Source organism: Papilio machaon, chromosome 6 (assembly GCF_912999745.1).
Source record: "Papilio machaon chromosome 6, ilPapMach1.1, whole genome shotgun sequence".
NCBI lineage: Eukaryota > Metazoa > Arthropoda > Insecta > Lepidoptera > Papilionidae > Papilio > Papilio machaon.
In genome coordinates, this window is record NC_059991.1 from 3,103,978 (window position 1) to 3,117,116 (window position 13,139).

Consider the following 13,139-nt stretch of genomic DNA (forward strand, 5'->3'; position numbering starts at 1 on the left):
TTTTCTCGGTACACCTACTTATTTAAATAGAATGAATGAATTTAAACGGCTTCATATAACAGCTCGGGTATCGATGAATAGCTCCCCGAGAGAAATGCACGGAAGAATCTCATAATCAAGCCGAGACCCACTTTCAATAAGTAAATAAAATGAACGGAGTGCGGAGTTCCCAGGCCGCAGGTACCACCGCCCGCCCACCTCATAAAATAAAAAGAACTTGTATAAGAGCTATTAGATAAAGAGCTATAAAAATGCATGCCTTTTTACTTTTATTTCCTTATACTTAATACTTATAATTTTACAAGTATTTCCGACAATACTATTGTATTGTATTATTCAATATTGTATCATTTTTTAATTGCGCTTATGTTGAAAATAAAAAGAATAAAGTAGCACAGAGAGCATTTTTTGCCACAAACATGTATCAAAGTAATGAAAAAAATGTGTGATTATTATAAAAGCAAACATTAAGCGGCACAGAGTGAGTGACTCGGTTCAGATATTCCGGGCACAGTCGGCGACCACAATCGGAAATGAACATTCAAAGCGGACTTAATTAAAACTAAACGGGAGCCTGTAAAGGGGACAATGCCTGAGCCAGACAATAACACGATGAGCTTCGTCATAACTGCCGTCAACTGCAAGTATGATCAAAGATTACTTCCCGACTGGCTTAGTGCACACTGACGTAGCATTTACAATTGTTAACGGAACCAAGAAATTGAAAGAGGATCAAATGTACAAGACACATTTACAACTTTTTATCTTTCAACATTTAAATACATTTCATCATAAATTTATGATCAAAACTCGAAGAGATAATAATAATTTAGATAAACTTATTCGAAACAAATATGCCAACGGATATAAAGCAAAAGGAAATGATCATTCTTTCATAGCTAAGAAAATACGCCAAGAAAATATAAGTGCAGATAAATTCGAAACACGTCCAACAATATGAATTTATAACGGGAGCAGGAGACAGGTGGCGCACTACGACTCCTTGGAATTTATTAAATAAATTAATTGAAGTAAAATGAACAAACGCCTGAATGTTGTATGAACAGAAGTGACAGGCGCTGACGATAATTAAATATTTGTTACTCCACAGATCGATTGCCAGCGGTTTTGATTAGTCTGGCAACATCTAAGCTTATCTCTTGTTACCAATATCGTCGGTTTTTCTTTTAAAAACTTATTAGAAGAAATATATATGTCGGAAGAGCACCGCCCGAAGTGTTTGAAAAACACACAACGTCAGTGGTGGTAGCACCACTAAAATCATTTTTAGCATTGCTCATCCTTAAATGAAACGCAGCCTTTGATGAATATCCTTATATTTCTCAGCAGAGTTTTTGCCTCCTTGAAGAGCTCTGAACACTCCGGCGGTCGTACTGAGACTGCCTCTGTGCCGCCGGAACATTCTTATTTATACCCTCATGAGACTTACAATAAAGTGTTTGAATTTAGTAATCGTTTGTAAATTAATCTAAAAATTACAATAAATGAAGTTTTAATCAATTAATCGATTGTAAGAACGTATTTACAAGAGTTATTTAATTAATTTCAACAATGAGATAATTTAATAAGATGGTCACGCCGATATATATATATTTCGTAACAATTTATCCTGTGTTGAATACAATACTGTTAGATATTTGATGCAAAAGTATTTTAAAAGAAATAAATTAACAGCGAAATAGTGGATTTAACTCTACTTCTAAATAATCCTCGCAATAGGATAAACTCAAACCGAACGTAAATAAACAAAAATGTCAGACGTTCCGCAATGACGGATGGAAAGAGACTGCCACGAGCAGCAGCGCACGCTTCCTTATAAATCCTTTTTTTTTGTGTGGCTACCCTCAACAGTCCTAACATTTGTGTGGCTACCCTCAACAGTCCTAACACGGCCTCTCCTGACATGAGACCGTCCTCGGGCTATTTATTCATGAGACTTACAATAAAGTGTTTGAATTTAGTAATCGTTTGTAAATTAATCTAAAATTTACAATAAATGAAGTTTTAATCAATTAATCGATTGTAAGAACGTATTTACAAGAGTTATTTAATTAATTTCAACAATGAGATAATTTAATAAGATGGTCACGCCGATACGGCCATGCTGACAGGCGGTGCGCGCTCTGCACCAGCCTCGTAGAAACCTGTTTGTTCACCTGTAATCATTGAAGAGTATTTCTCTGAGTTCGCTATCTGTAAGCAACTTGTCACTAATCAGTAACCTATTGTTAATCAACAGTGTATGTTGCAAATTAATTACTAAATAAACAATCATGAATGTTATGACTATGAATCTTCTGAACATTGGTCTCGTAGATTTCTCATAGTGTCTCGTAGATGTCTCGGAGGGTCTCGTAGAGTGTCGTAGGGTCTCGTAGGGTCTCGTAGGGTCTCGTAGATATCTCGGAGGGTCTCGTAGATTCCTCAGAGTTTTATTGTTATGGATTTATAGTAGTAGTTTAATAGTAATAAAAATGTGTACTTACAATTTTATTTTGTTGATCAGCATATTTCTCGAGAGGTTGATGGAAGAGGTTGATTTGAAACAGTATCACCTTCTTGGGTTAATTCATTCTGGGTTGATTCATTCACCGCCGATACGGTCAACTGTTCACCCATTTAAAAGTGGTCACCATTCAGTCATCTACCCACATTTTGACGCGTCCTTTCAACAGGCTACACATCTTCATCCGGATGTCTAAATCATTATGGTTATAAGCTTTGATTACCTGATCTATGTGCTGGCACCGCTCTCGTACACCGACGTTTGTATTCGGATCAAACGATGGGAGGTAGATATCATTGATCTTGACTTTTGTTTCTGCGGGTGGAGCGCACAACCGTTCCGACATCTTCTGCATCATCTCCTCATCGCTGAGAATTTTGTTCTAATTCATCAGGCGGCGGATGAGCTACCGAAGTGAATTCGTGGACTGAAAGCTCTTGTAATCCCACTTCTGATGTCGGAAGAGCACCGCCCGAAGTGTTTGAAAAACACACAACGTCAGTGGTGGTAGCACCACTAAAATCATTTTTAGCATTGCTCATCCTTAAATGAAACGCAGCCTTTGATGAATATCCTTATATTTCTCAGCAGAGTTTTTGCCTCCTTGAAGAGCTCTGAACACTCCGGCGGTCGTACTGAGACTGCCTCTGTGCCGCCGGAACATTCTTATTTATACCCTCATGAGACTTACAATAAAGTGTTTGAATTTAGTAATCGTTTGTAAATTAATCTAAAAATTACAATAAATGAAGTTTTAATCAATTAATCGATTGTAAGAACGTATTTACAAGAGTTATTTAATTAATTTCAACAATGAGATAATTTAATAAGATGGTCACGCCGATATATATATATTTCATAACAAATTATCCTGTGTTGAATACAATACTGTTAGATATTTGATGCAAAAGTATTTTAAAAGAAATAAATTAACAGCGAAATAGTGGATTTAACTCTACTTCTAAATAATCCTCGCAATAGGATAAACTCAAACCGAACGTAAATAAACAAAAATGTCAGACGTTCCGCAATGACGGATGGAAAGAGACTGCCACGAGCAGCAGCGCACGCTTCCTTATAAATCCTTTTTTTTGTGTGGCTACCCTCAACAGTCCTAACATTTGTGTGGCTACCCTCAACAGTCCTAACACGGCCTCTCGTGACATGAGACCGTCCTCGGGCTCGTTCTTCCAGCATCTTCAACACTGGAATTCGTCTGTAACAATGGCATAGAGTCTTTCGATACCAGCTCGTTGGCAGGCGCAATGCGCGGGCGCGCTGCTCGTTGTTAGGCGCTGCACTGGCGCGATGCTCGCGACAGGCGCTGCACTGGCGCGCTGCTTGCGACAGGCGCTGCTGTGGCGCGCTGATTGCAGACAGGCGCGGCTGTGGCGCGCTGATTGCAAACAGGCGCGGTTGTGGCGCGCTGCTTGTAGTCAGGCGCGGCTGTGGCGCGCTGCTTGTGGTCAGGCGCGGCTGTGGCGCGCTGATTGTAGACAGGCACTACTCAGGCGCGTGTTTCAGGGACCACACTGCCTTATAGATTAAACTTGCCTCAGTGTATTGGGTTACAGTGATCCAGTAGCATCTACATCGGATCATTACATAACACCGATCCAGTAACATCTACATCGGATTATCAAACAACACAGATCCAGTAACAACTACATCGGATCATCAAACAGCAAAGATCCAGTAACAACTACATCGGATCATCAAACAGCACAGATCCAGTAACAACTACATCGGATCATCAAACAGCACAGATCCAGTAACAACTACATCGGATCATCAAACAGCCACAGATCCAGTAACAACTACATCGGATCATCAAACAGCCACAGATCCAGTAACAACTACATCGGATCATCAGCCACAGATCCAGTAACAACTACATCGGATCATCAGCCACAGATCCAGTAACAACTACATCGGATCATCAAACAGCCACAGATCCAGTAACAACTACATCGGATCATCAAACAGCCACAGATCCAGTAACAACTACATCGGATCATCAAACAGCACAGATCCAGTAACAACTACATCGGATCATCAAACAGCACAGATTCTCCTCACCAGGGCACCATGTAGGACAAGCGTCCCGCAGTCCGTTGCCGATAGGAGCGTCCCGCAGTCCGTCCTCTACATGATATTAATGGCAACCCGCAGTTTGTCAGTCCTGAAGATACCCTAGAAGCATCATCTCCTGATACAAAAACGTCTCACAGTTCGTTCACTATCTCACTTCTGCAGTTGGGTATCCCGCAGTCTACGCAACGCAGAGCATCTCGACAATACATGGACAAAGCAAACTGAACTAATAAAGGGTATCAATGACTATTACGACATAATGGCATCCATATGACTCAGGCAAAGTCTTTTAATCTTATCACTACTCGGCCTAACCTGACCCTCACTAATAAACTGATCGAGGTATTCAATTTCAGTCTTAAGTAAAGAACACATTTTTACATTAATTAAAAAGTCTGATGTTGACTTATTTGGCATCAAAACTTGAAATATAAAAATATTGGTTCGATCTTACCGCAGTACAAATTGAATAGATCGCGTCCACAATCCTGTCTGCTGTGAAATACACAGACAGCGCGTGAGCCTCACTACTCACATATTCCCATGCAGAATACACGGCTTGGTCCACGCTACCCTTGATTCGCGAACACTGGTACGACTCTCATCTTGACTCAACTTGCTGCTACTACGACGATTATTATGATCACGGTAACGGTCTGACATTTTTCTCTTTGCATTTATTTTCACAAAAATACAAACACAAACACAGAGTGAGCAAAGTGGATAGAATCACGCGGATCCTATCCCACTTCTGATGTTAGATATTTGATGCAAAAGTATTTTAAAAGAAATAAATTAACAGCGAAATAGTGGATTTAACTCTACTTCTAAATAATCCTCGCAATAGGATAAACTCAAACCGAACGTAAATAAACAAAAATGTCAGACGTTCCGCAATGACGGATGGAAAGAGACTGCCACGAGCAGCAGCGCACGCTTCCTTATAAATCCTTTTTTTTGTGTGGCTACCCTCAACAGTCCTAACATTTGTGTGGCTACCCTCAACAGTCCTAAGAATACAATAATTTAGTAAACCTAACATTTATAATGCTATTTATTGCGAAAAACTTTAAAGCAACTATTTCATTACCACGATTATATTGCGAATTTTATCTTCTCTCATTTTTAATCCTTGACATGTTACTCATAGTACGATACCTAGAAATATCTGCTTTTATACATAGTAACTTGAATACGCGTATAGATCTGACCGCAAAACGTTTTCCATTTTCAATACCTAGTATAAAGGAGCACTCTCTCAACTATTTTAATACTCGGGCTTCCGGAATACAGACTAAGTGGAGTGCTCTAAGAGACATCTGAATGAATTTTAATGCATAACTTGTTCGAAGGGGGCTCTGATTCTCTTAGCTCAAGAGCATCTCATTGCGAAATCAAAGGAAGCCTATAACTGTGGAATTGAATTTGCTTATTTGACAACCTGTCTGCCGCACTTGCTAGAAATCGATGTGTACGTTTTGGTACATCATGGTTATATTTGATGGCAACTATAATACTTTATTTTGTATAAAGACGTAAATCAATAGACATATTTGATGCATTGTAGTTTAAAGTAGCAACAGTAAAAAGTATATTTTAACATAATGACATAGAGTAACGTGATAAATATTAAGTTCAGTATAACAACGAAACAACAAACATTAGTAAGGCGTTAAGCAGCCACGCCGGCGCGGCGCTATCCACTTTTCCAATAAACCGGCCTGCTGAGTGCATGACGTGCCGAGATTACTTATAGCCCGCGGAGTCGGAAACCAAACAACAACATTTGTTGGCAGGGCCACCAGATTAATTTTTCCTCGGGCGTTTAGTTTCTAAACTATCCGTGAGAGCAACACATTTTCTGTAAAGTATTGCCATCCAATATTATTTTCTATAGGAAAACTGTGTGATTTTGATTCTCTACAAATCGTATGATATTTGTCTATCACATTTTGACTGAGTATTATCAATATAAGCTCACTTTACTGCGTGTTTTCATGACCTTAACATATAGCTTTCGTTCTTACATTCAGTTTTGCTCTTTCTCGATAAGCATGTAGTGTACTCTGAAAAAATATTCACTATTTTATCATATAAAAAAGCGCCTGACGTAGTGTAGGCAGTTATTTCACAGAACCACGGGAGCGCTACGCGCCTAACGAGGTCTCTTCGACACGATTCGGCCGAGAATCAATTGGTCGTGAATTTAAGAGCTCCAAATCAAATTTACCGTATCGACAAAGAAAATGAAAAAACCTTCGTCCCACATTTTTTTTTATATTGAAAATTTTATACGTATTTATTTCTAAATATTTAATTGTTTTGTTATTACCAATTAAACATCCTTTATTTACACTTTAATAGGATTATAACAAATCTTACTATATAATATTATAAATGCATAATTAATTTAGACGTATGGATGGATGTTTGTTTGAAGGTATGTCCGGAGCGGTTCAACGGATCTTGATGAAATTTCGAACAGATGTAGATATACACATATATATACATAGTTTGGAAGAACACATAGGCTACATATTAAGTTTTTTTTAATACTGCGCGGACGGAGTCGCGGGCGGCAGCCAGTATTTTAATATATCCTAATTAAGCACGGTTCGCTTGGTGTCTACATATTCTAGGGCTTAGTATAACGATCATTAATACACAGCAATAAATTTGTATCAGTTGATACGTTATCCGTTAATTGCTATCGGATCGTAGCAATCTATTGCCATACACAGCCACCGGATCCGATACAAGACACTCACCCTGTAAAGCAATTTGTGTTCTAGTTTGGACAAAGCCTTTGGCCAATTTAAATGAAAATCACAAGGGCACGATACGTCTACATCGAATATTCCTAAACAACAACAAAATTATTAAAAGCTAAATGTTAGCTTAGCTATTTTTTTTTTGCTAGCAGAATAAAGCGGAAACAAATTCAGGAATTTCATTTACTATGAACAAATTGAGTCAGTGATATACACACATATGCAAAATAACAGTGCAATAACAGCTGCGCGTTGTGCAACCCGTGTGCAGATAAAAACGCATTCGTTACTGAATCCAATACAATCCTCTAACACGGGATTTTGTGCTAATATGCATGGTTACACTCGTTATACTAAAATCATTCAATCAGGCAGATGGTATAGTTTTAAAATTGTGCACAGAACATTTTATCTGTGAAAAAAATCTCTCCGATTGATTTTATCTGAAACAGATTTTTCAATAGGTATGTGTTTTCACTCAACCTAGTGTCTGAATTAAATATTTTACCAACGGCAAATATTATTTTGATTGGTCCATTGACTAATATAAGAAAGTTCAGATTAACTATGCTTTCAATTTTTTCCTGGTATTTTTCATTAAAGAATGAAAAATTGTACCCTTCGTCACTTCAAAAAACGTAAGTTTGTCGAAATTGGTCATATTCCGGATTCCGCTAGCTTAGAGTAGTTGGTTGATACGTCAAATTCAAGACAGGAATTAAAAAAAACGATAAAACGACACAAAATGACACATATACTAAGTAAGTAGTACTTTCATTACGACAAAGATTGGTTTTAGGTTTTAATAATTTTTATCATTTTCGTATATCACGTTATACTACTTTCTATAATCTACGAGTAACTATATAAATGAATGGAAGCAACTATGTATGCGGCGTAATGTTGAGTATTGTTCAGTATCGCGGGGGCGCACGTCACAAGAGGCACATATTTAACGTTCCCGGCTTATCTGTAACGAGGCTGGCGCGGGAAAGGCGCACAATATCGCCGTTATCTTTTTGTTAATGACCTGCATGCGAAAGGTGACGGCTCACATCACGGAACAAAAACAGGGAAAATGCTTCCTTTGATTTTTTATTCGACAATTTTTAGATGAAAGAAGTTTATTCCGAGCTATAGAGATAAGCTTTTAAACTCCTCAGGTTTATACATACACTAGTTATCGCCCGCGACTCCTTCCATGCGGAATTTAAAAAAAAACGTAACAAGTGTTCTTCCAGACTATGTTCTACATCTGTGCCAAATTTCATCAAGTTCCGTTCAGCCGTTCCAGAGATACCTTCAAACAAACATCCATCCATGCATCTAAACATAACCATTTTTAATATTAGTAAGACAGTAAGATATATTTTTCAGATTGTTACAAACTGTGAACGTCAAAGATGACGGGAAATTCTACTGAAGTAACATATTTCATGGATGTAGATAAAAATGTGTTAAAAGACAGTAAATTTCAGTTATCACATTGTAAGCCACAGGCTTTTTGTCCCTTCTTCACTTAATCAAATTTGGAAACCGGCATTGTAATATTTGTAACAATATTTATTCTTATAGTAAAATCATAAGACTTAATTTGTAGTTGATGAAATTAGGTAAGTTATGCATAACAATATAATTGAAAGTAATTCAGAGCAGGGCCTTCATTTATATATAGAGAGTTATTATTAAAGATTAATTACTATAAATTACATAGTTTTTAGTTTTTACAAAATTTAATTTATGCAAAACAACACAAACAATTTAACATAGACATCAGAAATGTAATTTAAGCCCGAATGGGACTTTCATCGTACTATCCACATTCACGTCTCTAAGTAGTTATAAATCTTTATGGGCACAATGACAAACAGTTAAGAAGGGAAGTATAAATAAAGAGGTTGTTGAATGTTAACGTAAATCTTTATCTAAACGTCTTTATAAACTTGTGTGTGTGGTACATTTATTCACATCGTATTAAACACCCCAATGAACAAACAGAAACACTAAAAACTCTTATGCTAATATCTCTAAAGGCTTATTTGCACATACATGCGTCTAGATTTAAATATTCAACAGGACTAAAATCTTTAGCGACTCCGTAGTGAGAGAACTGATCCAGTTTTTGTGATTCGAGCTTAGTTTTAGATTCTCAAAATTATAAATAGGAATTTGTTTACTATACCCTTTTGTGTTTAACAGTCTAACAGAGGTCTTTAACTTGCATGGATAGACCACTACTAAGTCCCAAATTCGAACTTGTTGATCTGCAAGTATTTACCGATATTACATTTTTACAATGTTATAAACAATTTAGAAAACATGTTTTAAACGTTATACTCATTCTAGATAGACAGTTATTCCTAAAAATAACACAATAGAGACTAAAATTTTATAGGAAATTAAGTTTCTCATAAAACACGGGTCAGGATCGGTCACAAAGAAAATTTAGTACCGCCATAAAAACCTTTTGGAGTATCAAAATTAAAGTTATGGTCATTGTGGAAGTAATATCTGGTGCTGAAATTTGTATTAAAAATATTATTTTTGCTGTTAGCTGTTTAATTAAGAAAAATGACATAAAAATATACGAGTATTTTTATACATAAATCGTCGTAACGTTCACCCTTAAATAGGTCGATATCGTAGCCTCACGCCAAAGACTTCTCTAGAGAGCTTTTGATTTTGCAAGTTTTGTTAACTTTTCTGCTATGTATGTAGTTTAAGTGTCAAGCTCTAGATTATTGTTATACATTCAGACTTAAAAGTGGTAGATCCCCCAACAACAATATTTGTTGGGTGCACAAATGGTCCGGATTGGCCGGTGAAATACCACGACCACAAGACTGGCGTGAAGTGGAAGCAATTCCGCGTTTCGTCTGATAAGTATGGTGCCTGGGGCCTAATTTTAGTCCTCTTTCTCTTCCCATCCTCTTCTTATTATGAATGTATAGGAAAGGGAAGTGGATTTGGCGGAAGAGGGGATGCATAGGAAGGGCAAATATCCTCTTTCTGTGCCTCCCCTTCTCCGTTGATTAAAGGTAGGCAACGCATCTGCATTTGCGGATGTCTATGGGCAACGGTCGCCTCGCTATTTCGGCGATTTCAGGTGGTCATTTGCTCGTTTGCCACCTTTTGATAAAAAAAAAAACTTTTTATGTGAGTATTCGTGTATATTCATACAAAAATAATTAATTGAAAACGAAACCATATTAAGAAAGTGTCCACCAATCAGTTAAATGATACGAAATACTGGGATTCCTGATAAATTCATTTGAGATTATGCATGTTACGTTAGTTTTCTTTTTGGCTTTTACAAAAGAAAAACGCTAAAAACTGCGCGGGTATTACGAGGTAATCTTTTCAGCAGTACAATGGTGCCTGACCGGTTGGTTGTGCCGCAAATGACACGTGTAATAAGATAACATGACGACGGGTTCGGCTTAGGAGCAAACAAAGCGCCCTCTATACTCCCTCGGACTTTGTGAACAATACAGTAGCCGTAGCGACATTACCTGACCCGCACATCGCATCTTTCATGCCGAATAAATTCCCATAAATGTCGCAGAAAAGTTAAATTTCAAGTAAAAAAAATAGTAATTGGTTATTTTTCTGTTATTGTATTAATTTTTCACTCTTATAGAATATACATAAAACCGATTAAGTTCTCGGTGATATATGCTTAACTAGCTGTCACCTGCGAAATCGTCCGCGCGGAATTAAAAAAAACTTATTAAGTAGCCTATGTGTTTTTCCAGACTATGTTCTACACCTGTGTCAAATTACATCAGGATCCGTTCAGCCGTTCCGGAGATACCTTCAAACAAATATCCATCTATCCATCCATCCATCTTAACACTCGCATTCATAATATTAGTAAGATTACTCACCGTTCGGCTTTAATTTATCACGTACATTCCATTATAAAGAAATTTAACAAGAAAATATTAATATTGCACCAGGATAAGATATTAAAAACACCAAATGTTAGTTCATTTTTAATAAAAACAGCGCTATCCAAACAATAACAGAAAATATGAGACAATGCAAGCCGGCTCGAATGCAACCTTCCCTTGCGTCGCAACCACGGCCAAGAACTCATTTAATGCGTGCATTTTTTTTAATTACAAGAAGATATTACATGCCGCAGTGGAACCTAGGTAACCATTGGAAAATGATAGGAAAGAAAAGTCGCCACAATATGAAATCTACGACCAGTTTTACATCTTTTTCATCTTTCATTCGAAAATATTTACCGGCTTTGTCAACTTTCAGATTAATTCAAATTTTGGGATAATTTTAAATGCCATTTAAAATTAGTTTAATGAATAAAAGAATAGTAAAACGAGTGTACTTGAGTTATATTTAATCTTACTAATTTTATAAATGCAAATATTTTCATGGATGGATGGATGGAAGAGATTTGGCATAGATGTAGAACATAGTCTGGAAGAACACATAAGCTTAAAACACATAAGTTTTTTTTAATGGTGCGCGGACGGAGTCGCGGGCGACGGCTAGGATTAATATAAAAATTCGTAACTACATTTATCAAGATGTTATGGATGACGAAACATAGCGTTGGGGCAGGCAATATGTACTGTAGAATGCTAAGTGTCCACTAGTTAACTATTTAAGTTAATTTAATGTCCGCAGTACTTTTCCGGAATTAAGTGTTCGTACTAACTGCCACTATTAATGATGACGTCCTACAGATATGACCTATTTATAACTAGATAAAATTATTTTAGAAAATTGTTTCATTTCTGCCACGGAAAATATCCGAATCGAAGAGATTTAAATGGTGCCCTAAGTGTTGATTTAGTATGAGAAATCTACACTAAAGGTCTACTTTAGTTACGAATTACGACTCTTGAATTAGTAACAGTTTAACAACATATAATATCCAATAAAGGAAACTTTTAACTTTAATTTGATATCAAATTGAAAGCGTTGCTTGTTGAAGTTTTAATTTTATTAGAGTTTATGAAGGTGTTAAAAGAAAGTGACATTGTAAAAGACGTGGTACATTAGGTAGGAGGTAACAGGGACAGGCGTCGGGCAAGTGACACGTGTAATAAGATAAAGCGATGCCCGGAACCGACAAAGCTCCGTTGGTCGCTACAAGGCAACTTACCCTAAAACCTTGCTAACACATTATAATTTTCCTTTGAAACTACTATTATACTACTATTATTTCATCTAAATATGATAATGAATATGTTTTACAACTTCGAAAGAAATTTATGTTGAAGTTGTACAAGGATTTTTGAATTCTGAAATTTTAATTGATTACTAATAGCTGTTTTGACGCAGAGCATTTTATAAACAAACAAAAATATAAGAAAACATAAACAATACTATTTCGCCAACGGAAACTTATTACAAGATATTACCTCTATTACCTTAAATCATTAACTGCAAATAGAGCACCATCTTATTCCAACCATCTGAAACAAAACAGGTCTATTAAAGTTTGTTTTTAAAAGTACAATTAAACACAAAATGTTTTCCAAAAAAAAAATTCTCCAGAAAGTTGACAATTTTCTTTAATAAAAGATTACAAAATCAAGCCACAGATTCTCCTTGATTAAATATTGCTACGATGTAGTGTAACCGTTTTCTTTGCGATACAAAAACACTGATGGGCCGTAAGCCGCAAGAGGCACGTATTTAACGTTCCCGGCTTATCTCAAACGAGCGCTGCTAGGAGTACACACGATAACGAGCCTGTGTTTCTGCTAATGACC